Source organism: Euphorbia lathyris, chromosome 9 (genome assembly GCF_963576675.1).
Source record: "Euphorbia lathyris chromosome 9, ddEupLath1.1, whole genome shotgun sequence".
NCBI lineage: Eukaryota > Viridiplantae > Streptophyta > Magnoliopsida > Malpighiales > Euphorbiaceae > Euphorbia > Euphorbia lathyris.
The window spans coordinates 33,450,319-33,471,732 of record NC_088918.1 but is presented as its reverse complement, the minus strand read 5'-3'; the positions used below and the strand labels follow the sequence as shown (position 1 = coordinate 33,471,732).

Genomic DNA, 21,414 nt, shown 5'->3' with positions numbered 1-21,414 from the left:
TGTTCTGAGAAATTATATATGCTTTACATTCTTCCATTGATAAAAAACTGGAAATCAAATAATTAAATATGAATTGAAAATGAATTAGAAATCATATAAATATATAATATTGAGGTCTAATTTCTACATTGCATCTTATTCATATGAGTTAATTATATAGTTATATCTATTAATTTTGCTAAAGGCATCTAAGCCTTTTTTATAGGTTTAGTAGTAAGGCCATATCCAAATGGGAAGAGAGGGTCATAATGTTGATCTCCTACATTCATAGGCAGTTGATCAACAGTCTTGAACCATGTACGGGAAAGCTTGCCAGTGAAACCATAATCACCAAATAGAACATCAGCAACACCCTGGCCTTCAGTTCCAGGAAGCCATGCAGCAACAAGAGCATCAATAGAATCAACATAGGGTTGGATTACAACTGGACGGCCAGACACTATAACCACAACACATTTGACAGCTCCACATACATTCTGAATGGTGCTCGTACCAGGGTCAGCGATTGTCAGGTTCATGCTGTCTCCCTGTGTTTCTGCATACGGGTGTTCTCCAACTACAACAATTGCGTACGAGAACTTGTTTGAATTGACAAAGTTCGAGTCAGGCTTCTCCTGGTACACAACTTCTGTGTTTGTATCAATGGTATCTTTTATGGCTTTAAGGATTGTAGTGCCTGTTCAAGATAATTAATCGAAGTCGTGTCAGTTAAACTTTATATTTGCAGGAGATGGAGAGTTGAAAAATATACCTGTTGTTAGATTGTTTCCAGTGAGTCCTTGCCACTGAATTGTCCATCCACCACACTGATAACCAAGATTGTCAGCATGGCTGCCTGCGACAAGTATTTTAGAAGCTTTCTTGGGAAGGGGGAGCAATGGTTCATCAACAGATTGGCCATTCTTCAGCAGCACAAGTGATTTCCTCACAGCTTCTCTAGCTAGTTCTCTGTGTTCCTGTTTCCAAATTAACATCACTTAATTAAGTAAGTATATTCCTTCCGCTGATATGAATAACTGATTAATATATATGTAGCTAACCTGACTGCCAAGCTGGTTCACCAGACTATCATCTGCGTAAGGGTTCTCAGAAAGACCCATTGTGAACTTGACGCGTAAAATTCGTCTTACTGCATCATCAATTCGGCTCATAGGAATATAGTTGTTCTTCACCAGTAATGTGAGACCATCATTGAATTCCGAATAGTTGTATGGAACCATGATCTGCAGCATTAATTGAAGATTATGTTATCAGAAAACTTGATAAAGCAAAAAAGCTTTTGTAGTAAATTGACTTGCCATGTCAATTCCAGCAGTGATTCCTGCTAGGATGGAGTATGTATAATTAGCATGGGGCGGAGAGGTGATCCTATCAATGCCTTGCCAATCTGAGATGACAAAACCCTGAAAAAAGTAATACACAAACATTTTCTGAAATTTTTCTTTCTGAAAGTGACTGAAGATAGAATTGAATCATCTTTTGCATTTTCTGGTTTTAAGAAATTTTCATACCTTGAAGTGAAGAGTATTCTTAAGAAATCCGGTGACCAAGTTGCGGTTAGCGTGCATCTTGACACCATTCCAGCTGGAGTAGGAGACCATGACAGTGGAGACACCCTTGATGATGGAATTATAGTAGGCAGGCATGTGAATGCTAAGCAAACCATGTCTGCTTATCACTGTATTGTTCTCGTTAATACCGTGTGTTGTTCCTCCATCACCAACATAGTGCTTGGCACAAGCTGCAACTTTTGTTCTGTGAAATGCAGGGAACACAAATTATGGTAATGAATTTATCTAGATGAAGAAAAATCATGGTTGATCATACGAAGAAGAGAAACCTTACTTTCCAGCAACAAATGGCACACCCTTTCGGGAGTTAGCAGGAAGATCTCCTTGTAATCCAGGTATTATTTCAGTCATTGCTTGAACAATCTTATGATCTTCACTATAACTTTCATAGCATCTACCCCATCTTGGATCTCTACAAACCTGTAGTGTAAACCCACATATAATTAATTGCAAGTGAATAGGATTCAATTTTTTTATTTTTATATCCTAAAGAAGAACTAAAAAGAGTTACCGCAATACAAGGTGCGAAAGCATAAGGAATGCCGGTAGCTCTAACTTCCAGAGCAGTTGCAGCTCCTATTCTTTTAACAAGTTGAGGATCCCTATTTCAATGGAATTCAGAACTATGAATCAGAATTCTAGTGAAGGATGATAATGATAATAAAAGAAAAAATGAAACTTGCCTGGTGGCTCCAAGACCAATATTGTGAGGAAAATTGTTGCATTATAGACATTGTTGTGACCATGAACAGCATCAATCCCATAAATCATAGGAATGCCAAGTCGAGTAGATAAAGAACCCTTCTGAAACTCATTCACCATTTTAATCCATGTTTCTGCAGATGCCTGTTGTGCTGGAACACTTCCTCCTCCACTCAGCACACTCCCTACCAAAAACAAGTTAAAGTAGATCCTTACATCTGCCATTATTTATAATCATGTATAGGGGTAAGAGACAGATGAATTATTGTTACCAATGAAGTACTTGCTCATGACTTCTGCGGAAGAAACGTTCCGTTCAATCTGTGTCATTTGGCCAATTTTTTCCTCTAATGTCATCCTTCTCATCAAGTCTTTTACTCGAACACCTACTGGTTGTTTTGGATCTTTATATTTGATGTACATTGCTTCTCCCATAGCTGCCCACAACAGAACAAAACCTACCAAGAAGATGAGAATTTTAGCCATTTCTGCAGGATCCCTGAAATGTTCTCCTCTCGTACCTAGAACAAGAAACGAAATCCTGAATCAGAATACCTGTTTCATTGTTTTGCATAAAAACAGAAGAAACTTCAAATCATAAATGCAATCAAACAGTGGAAAGAGGAAAAAAGAAATCAAATTGGAGAGAAGTTAAAAAGTATAGAATTTTATTTCCTTTTCCAATTATCATTCTGATACTTTTCTTCGCTACAAGTCAATCCAAAGCTTGCATTGGACAAAGAACACCAGGTTCGTCCAACATTGAAAGAAAGCATGTTTATCAAACTGTTATGATATTCATTAAACTTTACAAGAGAAAAGAGAGTTTGACTTCAACTTACAGAAAAATAAAATCTTCAATTCGGAATAGTTGATGAGAGAGTGGGAGAAGATGCTATATGTTTGATTGAGGATATAGTCTAAACTAGAGGTGGTATATATACAAAAGGAGTGGTGAGCTGTTGTTACTTGTTATACATGATCCTTACCAAAATCAAATGATTTGTTGTCTGAACTTATTTCAGTTTCAAATTGATTGTCTATTTTTATATGACCTATTCATTCATTGACTCTTTAGTTGTCTGGTTTCTGCATGTGAAAGTTGTTGTGTTTCTTATGTTTGTTGCTTTTCCAATCCACCTAATCTTGTAAATTTAGAATTCAACAGCTGTAAATGTTTGATTTCATAACCATAGGATTGGGGAATTTGTTTCTTTATTTATGCCCATATCAAAAAAGTTCATTACATAAGATAATTTTGTGCTTTGGATTTTAAGACATTTTTTATAAAGCATTTTGCAATCCATGCATGATCAATGACAGTTTTATCAATTCATACTGAACTAAACTTGGTCACGTACCCAAACTACGTTGCTAATCCGACTGTACCTACAAGATAGTATGCAGGTCAGACGGGACCGGAGTCTAAGTCAGTTTATGAGTTAGGACCGAATGGAAAGATATGAACTAGTTTATAGATAGTAGTTAACGTATCGAACCTTGTGCTTATACATGTATTAAAAGTGTTTGATTAGGTTTAAGTTTGTCATTTTCTGGGGGAATCCTTACGAAGCTAGAATTCTTGATCCTTTAAAGAGTTTGAGATCAGGGATGAATCCTATCCTTTGTCTCGTAGGATTCTAGAAGATCATTTGAGGCGCTGACGTTAGAAGCTTGGAGATCGCGATGGGCCGTCGTTCGTTGGGCTTGGACCGCATTGACACCTGTTGAAGTGAGGCTGGGGTCTTTATCACGCTTTGAGTTTGGACCGTAATGAGGACAGTGATGACGTCACGCACGTGATATCATTTAGTATAATATCACATACTATTTTTTCAATTATTAATTTTAATTAATGAAAAAAAATATAAAAAAAGTCAAGAGAATATATTTTTTTAAATCGTAATGAATATTTGTTTGAACTTATTTTTCAAGTGATTAGTATCGGTGGTCATAAAAGTTTGAACAATGTCTCAAAAGGTCAGAAAAATTTAATTTGTTTCAATAAAATCACTTAAATTTTAACATTGTGTAGCATAACAAAAAAAAAAAATTAACCATAAATTAATCCATGTGGCATACCGATTGTCCATCAAAATGTGTAGTTCCATTTTTTTTAATATGATATTGAGATGTCACGTCAACAAATTAAATAAACTTAAGTGATTTTGGAGACAAATTAAACTTGTGTGACCTTTTGAGGATATTGTCTAAAGTTTAATGACCACTAATACTGTTCCTTTTTTTTTCTCTTCAATATTAGTGTAAAATTTGCAAGATTATAAAAAACGCTAGACGTTAGTTGTATGAAGAAGGCCTTTGATAATTAGTTGGGGATTAATTAAAGATTTGTATATTTATATTCATTAAATAAACAAATTATTATATAAATGTAATTAGAATAGGGTCAAATATAAATATCGTAATTAAGTACAAAATTATAACTAAATCATATCACCAAACTTAATTCTTAATATGTCATTATTTTCTATATATTATGATTTTCTACCATAATTTAAAAATTCTAGATCCAAATGCATAAACCATAAACCATAGACAATATATTCTAGGCATAAATATAAATAGTTTTTTAAAAGTGAATTTATATATAAATTTCCCATTAGAATATGTATTAATAAGAATTATGGGCCGGAATAGACAAGCCCACTAAGGTATTTGGCCAACACCTCATGGGTTAGGAGTCAGGACCTATCGACGTTGTGTTGATACCTACAAGATAGTATGCAGGTCAGACGGGACTGGAGTCCGGTAAATCCGTTCCATTATCTAAGTCAGTTTATGAGTTAGGACCAAATGGAAAGATATGAACTAGTTTAGAGATAGTAGTGAACGTACCGAATATTGTGCTTATACGTGTATTTATAGTGTTTGATTAGGTTTAAGATTGTCATCTTCTGTGGGAATCCTTATGGAGCTACGATTCCTGATCTTTAAGGAGTCCGAGCCCAAAAAGGAATCCTTTGTCTCGTAGGATTCTAGAAGATCCTTTAAGGCGCTAATGTTAGAAGCTTGGAGATGGCAATGGACTGCCGTTCATTGGGCTTGGGTCGCACCGACCGTTTCAGACCTGTTGAAGTGAGGTTGGGGTCTTTATCATGCTTTGGGTTTGAACCGTACTGAGGGTCACGCACATGATATCATTTAGTCTCACATGCTCTTTTTTTCAATTATTAATTTTAATGAATGAAAATGATATATAAAAAAAAAAAAAGTCAGGAGAACATTTTTTTTAAATCGTAATGAATAGTTGTTTGAACTTATTTTTCAAGTGATTAATATCGGTGGTCACAAAAATTCGATCAATATTTCAAAAGGTCACAAAAAATCAATTTGTCTCAGTAAAATACTAAGCTTTAACACTGTGTAGCATAAAAAAATTAATCACAAATTAACCTAAATTAATAAAGATTGTTAATTAAAATTTTAACCATAAATTAATTCATGTGGCATACCGATTATCCATCAAAATGTGTAGTTACATTTTTTTAATATATCAGGTGGCGATGACATAATATTGAGATGTTACGTCAGCAAATTAAATAAACTTAAGTGATTTTTGAGACAAATTAAATTTTTATAACCTTTTGAGAATATTGTCTAAAGTTTAATGACCACCAATACTACCTCTTTTTTTCGCTAGGCATTAGTTGGACGAAGAAGGCCCTCGAAAATTAGTTAGGGGATTAATTCAAGATTTGTATATTTATATTTATTAAATAAACAAATTATTATATAAATGTAATTAGAATATGTATTGATAAAAATAAAATAAAAACATAAATAAATTAATTTAATTAAACGTTTAGGCGAAAAGCTCTCTGTTTAGGCGAAATTCGAAAAGTGACGATGGAAAGGGATCGGTCGAGGGAGAGGGACCGCTCGCGGTCTGGTGGAGTGTTCATTTTCCCATTCGTGGGTGGCGACTCTTCCATACTCCGAGCTCCGGTCCTGCCGAGCAGCTTGATTCCACGATTGGTTGCTTTCGGCGCCAATCACCGCTTACGTCGCCATGAGGTGTCCACCCCCCGTTCCGCCCGGGAGATTAGGTCGCGGCACCTCGTCTGACAGCAAGATTCACCAACATCATAAATAAGCTGAAAAGACTCGGCAAGAACTTCACAGAAGAAGAGCAGGTGAAGAAAATCTTGAGAAGTCTACCCAAGAGCTGGAAAGCTAAGAGGACAGCTGTGGAAGAGGCTCAGGACTTGACTACATACAAATATGATGAGCTGATCGGTTCTCTACTGACCCATAAAATCTCAATGAAGAACTTTGAAGCTAAAGAAAAGTCAGAGGACAAGAAGCAAAAATCTCTTGTCATGAAAGCTGACTCAACAGAAGCTGACTCATCAGATGATGAGAAGATGGCCATGTTCACAAGAAAGATGAAGAAGCTATTCAGAAAGAATGACAAGAACAGTAAAAGGCCATTCAGAAGAAGCGATAAATACAAAGTTGAGTCTAGTGACAGTAGATACAAAAAGGACAACTCGAAGCCTGTCACATGCTTTGAATGCCATCAAACTGGGCACATTAAATCAAGTTGTCCCAGTCTGAAGAAAGAAAAGAAAGCCAGCAGAAAGGCAATGGTGGCAACATGGAGTGACAGTGATGAGTCAACCTCATCAAAAGCTGATGCCACGGAGTCAGCAAACATATGTTTTATGGCGGACGAATCTGCTGACCAAGGCCGATCTGAGCAAGCTGACCTCTCAGATGAATCTGACCAAGAGGATCACTCCAATGAGGTAACATCTCTTCTCTTGCTTAGGAATGAAATGGTTAACGCCCTGAGTGATCTATATACACTGACCAAAAAGTGTAACAAGAAAATAAAGGCACTCAGTAGGCGATGTGATGAGATTGAAGAGGTCAAACTGAGTGACCTCCGACATCTGCTCCAGGACAACACCAGGCAAGATGAAAATCTAAAAATCATTCATCGGTTTGTCTCGGAAGTCTAATCAGATTCCAAGAAGCTGAGAAAGGACATCACAACTATACAGAACCAGCTGAGTACATTGGCTAAGAAAAGGTTCTATCCCAATGCTGAGTATCATGGTACTGGTCAGCATGGACGGTACACTCAGCAGAACAGTCAGTGTGACTGTTGTGGAAAAAGAGGACACACCATAGATGTATGTTGGTATACTCGGCGGAATTTCCAATGCGACTTCTGCGGAAAGAAAGGTCATACCACTAAGGTATGCTGGCATGCTCAGCACAATCGTGCTGACCAAAAACAAAATTACCCTCAAAGGGTAGCTTACTGTGACTTCTATGGAAAAGATGGCCACACTATAAATGTATGTCGTCACAAAATAAAATATGATGCTTCACCTGTTCATGTTAACCAACGAGGACCCAAAAAGAATTGGGTATCTAAAGATGAATAGTTTAAATTGCAAGTGAGCCTGAGGTGCGCGGAGAAGTCAAAGCTTTGGTATATTGACAGTGCATGCTCGAGGCATATGACTGGTGATGAAACTTAGTTCATCACACTTGTGCGTAAACGAGGTGGAAGTGTAAGCTTCGGAGACAACAAAAAGGGTAAGATAGTAGGATCAGGTACTATCGGAGGAAACCCTACTATTGAGTCAGTCTCCTTAGTCAGGGGTCTCAAATATAACCTACTGAGCGTAGCTCAGCTGTGTGACAGCGGTAGAAAGGTTGTATTTGATGCCACTGAGTGTCGGATACTCGAGGGAAAAACAAATGATTTGATTTTAACTGCCCCTCGTGTTGACAATGTGTTCATGTTGAGTTTAGAAAAGAAATTTTCAAAAAATATATGCTTAGTGTCAAAGGAAGATAATTTCTGGCTATGGCATAGGAGACTTGGTCATGTATGCATGGACCTCCTTGCCAAATTAGCAAGAAAGCAACTAGTTGAGGGTTTGCCCAAACTTAGATTTGAGAAAGATCAATTATGCAATGCTTGTCAGCAAGGTAAACAAACCAAAAAGTCTTTTCAAAGTAAAAATATTGTCTCAACCAAGCGTCCATTGGAATTACTACACTTGGACCTTTTCGGACCTGTCCAACCACTCAGCTTGGGCGGTAAGAGATTTTCCTTGGTCATTGTAGATGATTTCTCTCGATATACTTGGGTCATCTTGCTGAGTAGCAAGGATGAAGCTTTTGAGATGTTCTCAACACTGATCAGAAAACTTGAAAATGACAAAGAATTAAAATTAGGTCACATCCGTAGTGATAATGGCAGAGAATTCAAAAACCAACAGTTTGATGAATTCTGTGAAGTCAGCGGCATTGACCATAATTTTTCTGCTCCTAGAACTCCTCAACAAAATGGGGTAGTTGAGAGGAAGAACAGAACATTAGTTGAAATAGCTAGGACAATGCTGAGTGAGAATAGGCTTCCAAAGTATTTCTGGGGTGAAGCTGTCAACACAGCATGCTATATACTCAATAGGGCTTTAGTTAGACCTATTCTTAAGAAAACCCCCTATGAACTTTGGAAATGACGAAAACCCAACATTGGATATTTTTGTGCTTTTGGTTGTAAATGTTTTATGCTCAATACGAAGGACAACCTTGCCAAATTTGATTCTAAAGCTGACGAAGCGATCTTTCTAGGGTTTTCAACTAACAGTAAAGCATATAGGGTGTTCAATAAACGAACTCAAGTCGTAGAAGAGTCTGTCCATATCGAGTTCGATGAAACTGACCCTGTAGGAAAGTCAAGTCAGTCTACCGAAGATGACCCATGCTCAGCTTCCGTTGACCAAAATGGAGCCGCTGAGTCACTACCGCATGGGCTGACCAAAGGTAAAAACGAACCTGAAATTACCTTTGCTGACCAATCTAAAACTGCAGAGATTGTTGAAACACCTGCTCCTGGCAACTCAACACTACCCAAAGAGATCAAAATTCCAAGAGGACACTCGGAGAAGTCCATTCTTGATGCTGTTGAGAACAACCTGATGACAAGAAATCAACTCAGGAGATATCTTAGCAATGTTGCGTTTGTCTCAGTACATGAACCAAAGAATTTCACCGAAGCTGAGCACGATGAATTCTGGATCAACGCTATGCAAGAAGAGCTTGATCAGTTCAAGAGAAATGAGGTATGGGATTTAGTGCCAAAACCTAGGAATCAAAAGACCATAGGAACTAAGTGGGTCTTCCGAAATAAGCTAGATGAGCAAGGTAATGTAGTCAGGAACAAAGCCCGACTTGTAGCTCAAGGCTATAGTCAGCAAGAAGGCATTGATTATGGTGAGACCTTTGCTCCCGTTGCTAGGCTAGAGGCTATACGAATAATATGTGCATATGCTAGTTTCATGAACTTCAAACTATTTCAAATGGACGTCAAAAGTGCTTTTCTTAATGGATTTATAAACGAAGAGGTATATGTTAGTCAGCCTCCTGGGTTTGAAGATCCAAAATTTCCAGACCACGTTTATAAACTCAAGAAGGCCCTGTACGGCCTGAAACAAGCACCACGTGCTTGGTACGAAAGGTTGACCAGTTTCCTGCTGACCAGGAACTATGTCAGAGGTAAAGCTGACACAACCTTATTTATTAAGAAAAAGGGTAAAGATACCCTGCTGGCACAAATTTACGTAGATGATATTATCTTTGGTGCTACTAATGAATGTATGTGCAAAGAATTTAGTAAACAGATGCAAACTGAGTTCGAAATGTCAATGATGGGCGAACTCAACTTCTTCCTCGGGCTTCAAATTAAGCAAGGGAAGAACGACATCTTCATTAGTCAGTCTAAGTATGGCAAAGAAATATTGAAGAAATTTGATATGGAAGAATGTAAGCCCATATCTACCCCAATGGGTACTGACACTGTGCTCTGTGCTGACGATAAAGGTAAGTCAGTAGACAGCAAGTTATATCGAGGTATGATTGGCTCTCTACTTTATCTAACTGCTAGTAGGCCTGACATTCAGTACTCAGTATGTTATTGTGCAAGATATCAAGCTGACCCCAGAGAATCTCACTATATAGATGTGAAAAGAATTTTTAGATATTTGCAGAGCTCAGTTAATGCAGGCTTATGGTATCCAAATACAAATGACTTCACACTCATTGGATACACTGACGCTGACTATGAACGAGATAAGCTAGAGCGTAAGAGTACTTTAGGAGGATGTCACTTCATTGGAAGTTGTCTAGTGTCTTGGTTCAGTAAGAAGCAATCGTCAGTGGCTCTGTCAACAACTGAAGCTGAGTACATTGCTGCTGGAAGCTGTGTGGCCCAGGTCCTATGGATTAAGCAACAGCTGGAGGATTATGGAGTAGGGGTGAGCAGAGCCGAAAACCCAAAGACCGAAAAAACCGGATCGAAAAAACCGAACCAAACCGGACCGAATTATATTTTGGTTTGGTTCGGTCCTAATTTTTAAGCTAGTTTGGTTTCGGTTCGGTTCGATTTGGTCCGGTCCAAAACCGAATAAAACCAAACCGAAATATAATATGTACTACTCTTAATTTTTAAGGTTTTAAATTAATTATCTAATTATATATAGAAAAGAAAAAACAATTAAACATGTTTTTTTCTCTCAACTAATTATATATACAAAAGAAAAACTAATTATATGATTGTTTTCTTTATATAATTGTTTAGTTAGTGAATGTACAATAATTGTAAGTCTCTAGTGCTTTGTTTGGTCCAAACATGAACCAAATCGGACCGGACCGAAATAATTTGGTTCGGTCCAGACCAAACCGAATTATAATTTGGTTTGGTTTGGTCTTAAAAAATAGAGATAATTTGGTTCGGTCCAATTCGATTTGGTTCAGTTTTTGGACCAAACCGGACCATGCTCACCCCTATTATGGAGTACAAACTGAAACAATCGAAGTCAAATGCGACAACAAGAGTGCCATTGACTTATCCAAAAATCCAATCCAACACAGCATGATGAAGCATGTCAGCATTAGGCATCACTTCATCAGAGACCATGTACTCAAGGGTGAGATCAAGCTGACCTATGTTCCAACAGATGAACAGCTTGCGGATATCTTTACGAAGCCCTTGGCTCGTGAGCAATTTAACATACTAAGGGAAGCTATCGGTATGTCTAATCCTCTTCAATAGTTTTCTGCGCTTAAATGAATGTTGAGTGATTTTTACATGCTGAGTGATTAGTAACTTTTGCATGTTGAGCTAATATGAATTACATAAAATCACCTTATGCTGAGTAGGCATACATACTGAGTGGTTATCATAAGCTGAGTTACTAAACATACAAATATTTCTTCTACGTAAAACTGAGCACTCAGAACGTTTAGTATTCTAGATACTGAGTGAAGCCAGTTGCACAATAAATGCTAGCACGCGCATTAAGTAGCCACCTAGGATGACGTAAGCGTAATAATTAGAAAACACATACGCCGAATGTGTCATAAATGCTAGAGATAACTGTCGATTGATCATCTTGAGGTCAAACCGCCATTCCGACCTATCAGATCAACTCGGCACTTCTATAAATAGTGGATGAATTCCCACTAATCCCTCTTTACATTTGAAATCCTTGGCATTCAATTTATCTCTTTCTCTCAAATCCCAAATCCCAAATCCTCTCAAACTCTCTTAAAGAATCATGTCTAACGATTCTCAGAACATCTCCGGTGCCGATTACGACGAAAATCGCTCCGATGAAAATCCTTCGTCTCCTGCTGAGCAGGACTATGAAGAGACTTCCACTGAGTCTCAAGAGCAAGGTCAGCATGACCAAACTAAAGTCAGCACCTCTAGCAAAAACCCTCAAGCTGACCAAGAAACTCCCTCGAAGAAAAAGAAGAAGAAGAAGCAACCTAAGGAGAAGGTATTCCTCCCCGTATACAAAAACATACAGAAATGTGTCCGTTGCCGTTGGTTCTCCCCAGGCTTTGTAACGGCTGAGAAACCTTTTTGTGAATGGATCTCCAAAAACGACTGGACCGAGCTCTTCTCTCTCCCCGGCACTACCTATCCACAGTTAGTAAGAGAATTCTATACGAATCTCAGAGTTGCCAAAGATGATGTTGACCACTTAGTCACTAAAGTCAAAGGCAAGGACATCACGATCACTCCGTCCTATCTCGCTAAACTGTTGAAGCTGACAGCCAAAGGTTCAGAACTCAGAACCACGAACGACTACTCACGAATCGATTACCCTACTGAGTTATGTAAACCCAAAGACCATAAAGGAGAAATAGCTAGTACGTGCATGGGTCAGCCTCAGAAAATGGCTCATTACATCCTGACCAACTTCCTATTCCCTAAGATCAACGCCTCCTCCTCAGCTTCCAATTTTGAGCAGTGCTTCATCTGGCACATGTTGAACTTTAAACCGCTCAACATGCCCGTCTTCCTTATCGACGCATTCCAACGAAGTACATGGAAACTCAGAATGGGCTCCCTCATCATACAAATTCTTCCGGACCATCAGGTGAGCTTAGTCGAAGAAATTGAGATTTGGGGTACGGAAATCACAGCGGCACTACTGTTCGGCTTAGCCTATAATCAACCTATTAAGCCTAAGAAAGGAAAGGGGGCAGCGGTTGAAGAGGAACCGGCTGAAAATAAAGAAGGGGATAATATGGTTGAAGCAGCACAGGATGCGCTGACCATGAAAGGGAAGAAAGTGATGGGTGAGAAGGAACCCACTGACCGCACTAGGCAAGATAAGAAGCGGAAAGCTGATCATTCCGCAAGAGATATTAACATAGCTCCGAAGAAAATTCGGATAATTTCCAGTGCAAAGAAAGCAGCTGCTGAGCAAGCTCAAGGGGAACCTAAGTCAGCGGAGAAGCAGAAAGGGCAAGTTGAGCCTGAGGAAGAAAGTGAGGAAACCCCTGAAATGCCTCTAAAGAGGAAGAAAACCTCTGGGTTAACGCCGATCGAAGCTAACCCACTTGACTTCGTGGTTACTCCCGAATCACACTTTGTGCGGAGTCAAGAAATTGACCTTGAGAAGACTCCTACTGATAAGGAGGAAGAACTGGATAATACTGGAGGTCAGTCTCAAGCTGATAAGTTGGGTGATGCTGAGCAAAGTAAACCAGTAGATGCTGACCAAGCTGAGCATCCTGCTGAGTCACCAGTGAAGGAAAAGGTCATGGAAGGCCCTGGCACTGACCTTAACTCCTCCTCTGAATCTCTTGAATCTATTCCTGCTGATCCTACTCCACCAACCAAAACTCTTAAGGACAGTACGGACAAGCGTTTCAAACGCAAGGCTCAAAAGCCCAACCTTATTGATTTGATGGATGACTCTCCACTCATAGATCCAATCACTGACCTCACCGAGCTTCAGTTCCAATTCTTCTCCACTGTCACTAAGCCCACTCTAGAACAACTCAAGGAAAAACAAGCCTCTGTTTCTCGAGCTGAGGAATAAGCCGACCCAACAGTTCCTAAGGGTCCAATCTCTGCCGACACTTCTGCTCAACCTTCCACTGGGCAAGTGCTCGAAGTCCTTGCTGCTCAAGACAAAGAGTTAGCAAAGGAAAATCCTGCTCAAGATAGTTCTGAGTTGCCTCAACCTTCAAAACCTACTCAACTTCAGACTGACACTGAGCAGGTCAATATCTCTGTTGATCCATCTCTTCCTACTCCTTCAAAGCAGAATGACAACCAGTCAACTCCTGCTGCTGACCTAGATAAAAGTGCAGCTGCCGACCAAGCTGGCACCTCTACTTCCCAGCACCAAAAACCTCCTCCATCCGGTGCTGACAAGATTTCGGCCTCTGAACCACAAACTGATGAATCCTATGCCTACTTAAATGATTCTGAGTCTGGCAGGAAGATTATCGACTCAGCTCAAGCTCTACTTCAGGATATTCATCAAACTAATGCCGATGCTACTGGGTCTGTTCATGTTGAGCCAACACAAATCTCCTCTGTCACTCAGCTTCTCGCCGAAATCAAGGGTCTCAAAGACTTGATGAGTGTCATGACGTCTTTTACATCTCAACAGCCCAAGCAAGAGTCAATATTGAAGCTGGCCGAACTCCAGCTGATGCTGGTGAATCATATGAACGCCATCCAAGGTCAACTTAATGTCTTATCAGCTGTGAACTCAACATATGCAACCTCTGCTGAGGTCAATCAATACTTCTCCCAGCTGACCTCTGAGCTGACCGGAGCTCGTGACCTGATCTCCTCCTCCTCTCAGTGTTCCATCGAACAGATTGGTGAAGCCATTCGCTTACTCAACCTGAATAGAGAGGAAATGGACACTGACCTAGTGAAGACAAATGAGATTCTGCAATGCACTCAATCTACCCTTACGCAGGTCCGGCACACAAACACTCAACGTCAACAATATGACACTGCCCTACTCAGGATGTATCATCAATCATATGCCCGTATGACAGAGTCAATAACTTGGATCGGGAAATCTCAAGAATATCTGCTAAGCATGCTCAGTACTAATATTAAGATCCCCGCTTCCACTATGTTCGATGGCCTACAAGTCTTCCAAGGTCTTAGGGAGAGTACGAGTCAACTCCAACTGTACTCAACAAAACTGACTCATGCTGTTCAACAGGGGACCTTCTATCCTCCTCTTCCAACACTCGATGCTGGCAAAACGGGGGAGAAAGAACGCCTAAGGCAAGCTGCTGGAACTCAGCAGAAACAGGGGGAGATATCTCAGTCAGCTGCCGGAACTCAGCAGAAGCCTGGTTCAACTTCTGCTGACCCAAGTAACCCAAGTCAGCAACAAAAAACTGCCAAGGGCAAAGGCAAATCCAACCAAGTTCAAGTCAACATAAAGAGATAGATTAGAAATAGTCTTAGACTTGTAACTTTATATTTGGCATGTTCTAGTTTGTTATGCTGACTATCTATATAAGCATCTTTTATCCAAACTGACTTCACATATGCGATGCTTACCTATTGTGCTTATATGCTGATCTGTCATACCTAACTATTCATTGAACAACAAATTAAATCTTGTAAATATAAGGAAAATACAAGTAAAATATACTCAGCACACAACTATGACATTTATAATTGACACTGAGTAATAACTATGTTCCATGAATTGACCAGCTTCTGAACGCTGACCTAGGCTCATCTGAATTAGATCTTAAAAGGTCTAGAATTGAACTAAGTCAATAAAGGCATGTCTTAATTTAAGTCAATAGATGCAACCCTTACGGGGGAGTAACTTCAGAAGAATAAAAGGTAAATCAATCATGGGGAACTTCGATGCTGAGTTCCACAATTAAATATTTTTGCCAACATCAAAATGGGGGAGTTTGTTGAAACACCTTTCCACATGATTTTGATTTGACAAAATTATTTAAGTTAATTCTATGATTAAAGACAATTAAATTTAAGTGCTTTGATTTAATTGTACTAATATGTTTGTTCAATGATAAGTATATGTATAAATGAGAACAGAAATAAAAAGTAAGACAGGACGAAGTCAGCATGAGCCACAGAAGCTGAGTAGAACACAACTCAGCATCATAGAAGAAAAGTCTTCTTCAGAACAAATGCTTGAAGATGAAGCTGACCGAAGAAGCTGAGTAGAACGTGACTCAGCCTCGCCAAAGATAAAGATCGAAGGTAACGTCTATTAAAGTCAAGCTGAGTGTTCATCAGGACAGCGTCAATGATCCGTTAACTAAAAGACAAAAATCGACAAGGATCTGTGCCAATTCAGAAGCTTTGGAATTACGCAAGCAGACAGTTTCGAGACGCATGGGTCAATTGGCATGTGGCTAAAAGACGAAACTGGCGCTAGAAGACGAACCTGGTGGAAGAAGACAAGCCTGACGCCTGCTAAAATCAGACGACAAGATTGGCTTGCAAAACTGTATGCTGACCAGTGAACAAAAACTTGACGCGGCCTCACGTGAATGAGACCGATCTTAGGGATAAGTGTACCCTGTCGTTATCAAGTAATAAATTTCTGGAAAAGTCTAGGTATCGTCCACAGGATTTATTTCTGCAAGTATCGAGTTACTTGGTTTCAGGTGTTATCTAGGCTTAGGGGGTTTTGAGTTTGTTTTTCTTAAGTTAATCTACTCCTAGGTTGAATTATACTACTCCTACCTAAGTTATCTGATTCTAACTAAGTTATTCTACGCATAATTAAGTTACTCTACCCCTAATTAAGTTAAACTACTCCTAGGTGATCTTTTACCAATGCAATTATCCGAAGGAACATGAAGGGATACGATGATAATGAAAATAGATTGTTTAAGCAATTGAATTAAAATCTAAGTCACTTATGTCCGAGGCGATTAACCCGACCTATCCTCCTAAAGTTCCTAGTTCGTGATTCCCTTGTAAGGCCAAAACTAGCTCTAAGGCTCAGCAATTTGGGCTTAATCTTCTATAGGGTCGTCAATCCTATAGGCACTGACTAGGTCAGATTCAGCTCGCAATATGTGCCAACTTAATTTTGGGATTATCGAATGAGTTAAACCAATCAGACAAAGCGTAAGACAAAGATTAAAGCATTAAAACAATTGAATGAACAAAAACTATAATATATATTAAAGATGAAAGTATTGTCACGAAGATACAATGAGCCTAGGATTCATAACATGGATCAGAGGCTAGACAGAATATAAAAGAAGAAAAATCCCTTTCAGGGATCCTGTCTACCAATGCAGGCGTCTTCCTAGGACTTAAGGATGGAGCTTGAGCAATCCTCGGTGAGCGGAGCTTCAGAGGTGTCTTCAATGGAGGTTTGAAGGATATGGAGGAGGTGGAGAGGATTTCTCAAGATGAAAAGCTAAGAAAATTACAAAAGATAAAAGATATCTAATTTACATTGGAAAAATCCTATTTATAGACGCGGTTCGGGCCCTCTTCTTGACCTATTTCGTGTCCTTATGCAGGTGGGAAGTCGTGGGACCGGTCGTGGAGTCGTGGGGGCGGAATTGGTCTTTTTGACCAATTCCCGCAGGTCTGCTCGACGAGCAGGCACTGCTCGTCGCGAGCAGGCTCCTTGCTCGCCCGAGCAGGCCTTTGAGGGCCTGCTCGGCGAGCAGGAGCAGTGCCCGAGCAGTGCCTGGGCAGTGCCTGGGCAGCTCGCCGAGCAGCGCCTGGGCAGCTCGCCGAGCAGCGCCTGGGCTGCTCGCCGAGCAGCGCCCGGGCTGCGCGCCGAGCAGCGCCTGGGCTGCTCACCGATGCTCAATTCGCCGAGCGACTGCCGGAGGTCCCCGAGACACGATTTTTGCCTGAAATTGATCATGTTTTAACCTGCATACGCATATAAACTCCAAACAACATTAGTCCAAATGCTAAATTGACCCGCCAATCGCTTATTTTGAGCAAACGCTTCGTTTGGTGCGACTTTTGACGGATCAATTAGCTTCAAAAGATAACGAAATTATAATATGCATGCCATTTTGGCCGTATTTGCCTAAATTGATCATAAAACGAGCCTGAACAACGAAAAGTATATAAAACATTTCCAATTTCTAACTAACTCACACAAAAGCATTTAAATGCGAGAATTGCTCGCTTATTAACTAACTAACGCTAAAAAACCGTACCCAAAGATAGGGGTTTTTGACCCCTATCAAACCTCCTCGTACTTAAAACTTTACTTGTCCCCAAGTAAACTAAAAAACTAAACCCGCAATCACAAGCAAGCTAGAAAACCTCCCGGTTTGACTAGGTGCTTGACACAATTTCGAGCATCTGTAATCACATGCATTCGGAAATACAAAGTAGAGACACGATATCCAAAAGCCGCATTTCAATTATCATAGGTCATATGTTTTAAGAAAAAGGACACATGTTCGATTAAACGAGCTTGAGGGGATCGCTAAGTAAAACACCTCACCATAGGTAGTTCACTCATTTCACACAATTTTGGTGGCTAAAGTGTTTACTCTCGGCTTATGTTCTTGCTTAGGATTACGTTGATTTTGCACGTTCATCCGAGTTCCTCTACTATGCTATATGACTCCGATGATATCAAAAACAGCCTCGAATTGGGGTTGTAATGTGGTTAGAGGGTTAAAGGTACAACAATGGTTAATAGTTCTAGCGCTAGAAAAACAAAGTTCAAATGGCTTTAGCAAATATGAAGTGACTGAGCTTTTTATTCATTCATTATTCTTTTTTAGGACGTTTTCTTGAGACGTTTTGATTTTAAGAACTGGGGAATGAAGTTCTCCCCTTTTTGTTCGTCTCTTTTCTTTTCTTTTCTTTTTCTGTTTTTCTCTCTTTTTTTTTCTTTTTTTTTCTTTTTGGGATAGTGATGCTCATTCACTTCTTAGCCTTTTGGCTTGCTACTATGATGCCATAAACAAAGATAAAGCGCTAGAAACGACAAAGGCTCGATGTGAGCTTTGCAAAAACTTAGGGTTAAGTAGCAAACCAAATAATGGTTTGCAAAAATTGGGTTAGAACGAAAGAAAAATCTATAAACTACAAAAATATAGGCTCAAAGGGGCTTCCTAGAGTGGATGAAAAAAAGAAAATAAGGTAAAGAAAAGGGTTAATTCTAATGAGGCTGATTCATCGTTTATCATCTCAAATCATTGCATGTAGGTTCAACACAGTATTAGGTGCAAAGTCTGTAATCTTTCCACAAGTCAAAGCATTCACACAAAAATGTCAAGAAAAAGAGCTTTTTGATGTTCGCTCTTGGGCTCAAATTCAACTCACAATTCTTTGGGTTTCAATTTTGTGTTTACTAGTTCTCCCCAAACTCAAGTTTAATATCACATGCCTTCAATTCTTAAGTTATCTACCTAAGTAATGATTTTAGCATTTCTTCAAAAGTAGGGTCTAAATGCAAACTTTAGCTCATGCTTTTACAGATACAAGGGTTGTGTCCTACACCTAAACTAGTTGTCATGCAATCTTAGATTCGGTTCTCAGTCCTCAAGGACAAATAACGAAGTTTAGATTCGAAGGAGGTTCACGGTTTTAGGTCCTAAACATGCAAAACCTAAATAAAACCCGAAAAACGCAAAACTAAACTAGACACGACGCAACAAAATTTTAAAAATTATACAATTTTTGTAAGTTTGTCTACCCCTCCTCCTCACACTAAAAATATGCAATAAGTTCCAACATTGCATCACAAACCATAAAGTACAAGTGCAAAAAGTTAGGGTGGAGAAGACAACCTACTGATTTTATCGCAATCGCCAAAAACTTGATAATTTGCGGTGCCAATTTTTATTTATTTATTTATTTATTTCAGCTCCGTTCGGGAAAAAATCCCGAACCGTTGCTTTTCTCGGCCGAGCAGCGGGCTGGGCGCAGTGCCCAGCGGCAGTGCCCAGCGGCAGTGCCCAGCTCGCCCGAGCTGGCCGAGCCAGCTCGGCGAGCTGGCAGGCAGGAGGTCCGGGGAAAAAAATAATTTTTTTAAAGTTTTTTTCCAGCTCGCCGAGGCCAGCTTGGCGAGCTGGCAGGCAGGGGGTCCGAGAAATTTTTTTTTTTTTAAACCCGAACACTAAAAAAAAACGTAAAAGAAAACTAAACTAAAAGATCAATGTATAATATAAATAAAATAAACCTGAAAAGTTTTATTAGAACTTGGGTTGCCTCCCAAGAAGCGCTACGTTATAGTCGGTGAGCTTGACATAGAATTCCCTCCTAGGTGTATGCTGACATTCGCGTTAGGAATTCAAATTCCTGAATAAATAATCCGTACCTGCAAAACGGATTATCAGTTTCAAAGAATTTTAATGAAAACAAAGGATCAAATTTAAATAAATTATGAAAAAAGTTTAGTTTGCTCCCTTCTTGATTCTCTAGGTAGATCAAAGAGAATGAAAATTTCTGGACATGTAGCAAACCCGAACTCTTCTATTTTTGGATTCTTCTCTAGAGGTTCAATTTCAATTGATTCTTCAATTAACATTGAAACTTTTGGTTTCTCATAATTAGGGATCAGTTCTTCATTGCTAATAGGAAAAGATATTACCTGATCAACCTGACCTGCCAAATTGGGTTCTTTAATTGATCCGTCCGCGGTTGAATCAACTAGGATCCCTTTTTGTATGCATAAATTCTTAATTGAGGCATACAAATCGTCAGTTTGGTCTTCGTGGGTAGATAGGAAGTTAAGCAAATGCGTAACAGATTCCTTATTTCCATTGTTTCTAGCCATTTTCTCAAAAAGAAGAATCATTAGGAATAACAATAGAAATTAAAAAAACAAATATTCACAAAAAGAAGAGTATAAAGGGTAATATATAAACAAGTATAAGCTATTTATAAACAAGTATATATAAACAAGTATAGATAGGTCTAAATGATATAAACAAGTATAAGTATAGACAAGTATAAATGATATAAACAAGTATAAGTATAGACAAGTAAAAAAAATGATATAAACAAGTATAAGTATAGACAAGTATAAGTTATAGACAAATATAAACAAGTATGATATGAACAAGTATAAGTATTATAAACAAGTATAGATGATATTAACAAAGATATTCACAAAGGAATGCCTAAACTAACAAATCGACCTTTGGTTCGATATTGCAGAAGAAATAAATCCCCGGCAACGGCGCCAAAAACTTGACGCGGCCTCACGTGAATGAGGCCGATCTTAGGGATAAGTGTACCCCGTCGTTATCAAGTAATAAATTTTTGAAAAAGTCCAGGTATCGTCCACAGGATTTATTTCTGCAAGTATCGAGTTACTTGGTTTCAGGTGTTATCTAGGCTTAGGGGGTTTTGAGTTTGTTTTTCTTAAGTTAATCTACTCCTAGGTTGAATTATACTACTCCTAGCTAAGTTATCTGATTCTAACTAAGTTATTCTACGCCTAATTAAGTTAAACTACTCCTAGGTGATCTTTTACCAATGCAATTATCCGAAGGAACATGAAGGGATACGATGATAATGAAAATAGATTGTTTAAGAAATTGAATTAAAATCTAAGTCACTTGTGTCCGAGGCGATTAACCCGACCTATCCTCCTAAAGTCCCTAGTTCGTGATTCCCTTGTAAGGCCGAAACTAGCTCTAAGGCTCAGCAATTTGGGCTTAATCTTCTATAGGGTCGTCAATCCTATAGGAACTGACTAGGTCAGATTCAGCTCGCAATATGTGCCAACTTAATTTTGGGATTATCGAATGAGTTAAACCAATCAGACAAAGCGTAAGACAAAGATTAAAGCATTAAAACAATTGAATGAACAAAAACTATAATATA

At 39.0% G+C, this 21,414-nt stretch overlaps 1 pseudogene; it reads right to left on the bottom strand.

The window, feature by feature from the left end:
- Positions 1 to 73: 73 nt before the first annotated feature.
- Positions 74 to 2,759, bottom strand: LOC136206555 (uncharacterized; annotated as a pseudogene).
- Positions 2,760 to 21,414: the final 18,655 nt, after the last annotated feature.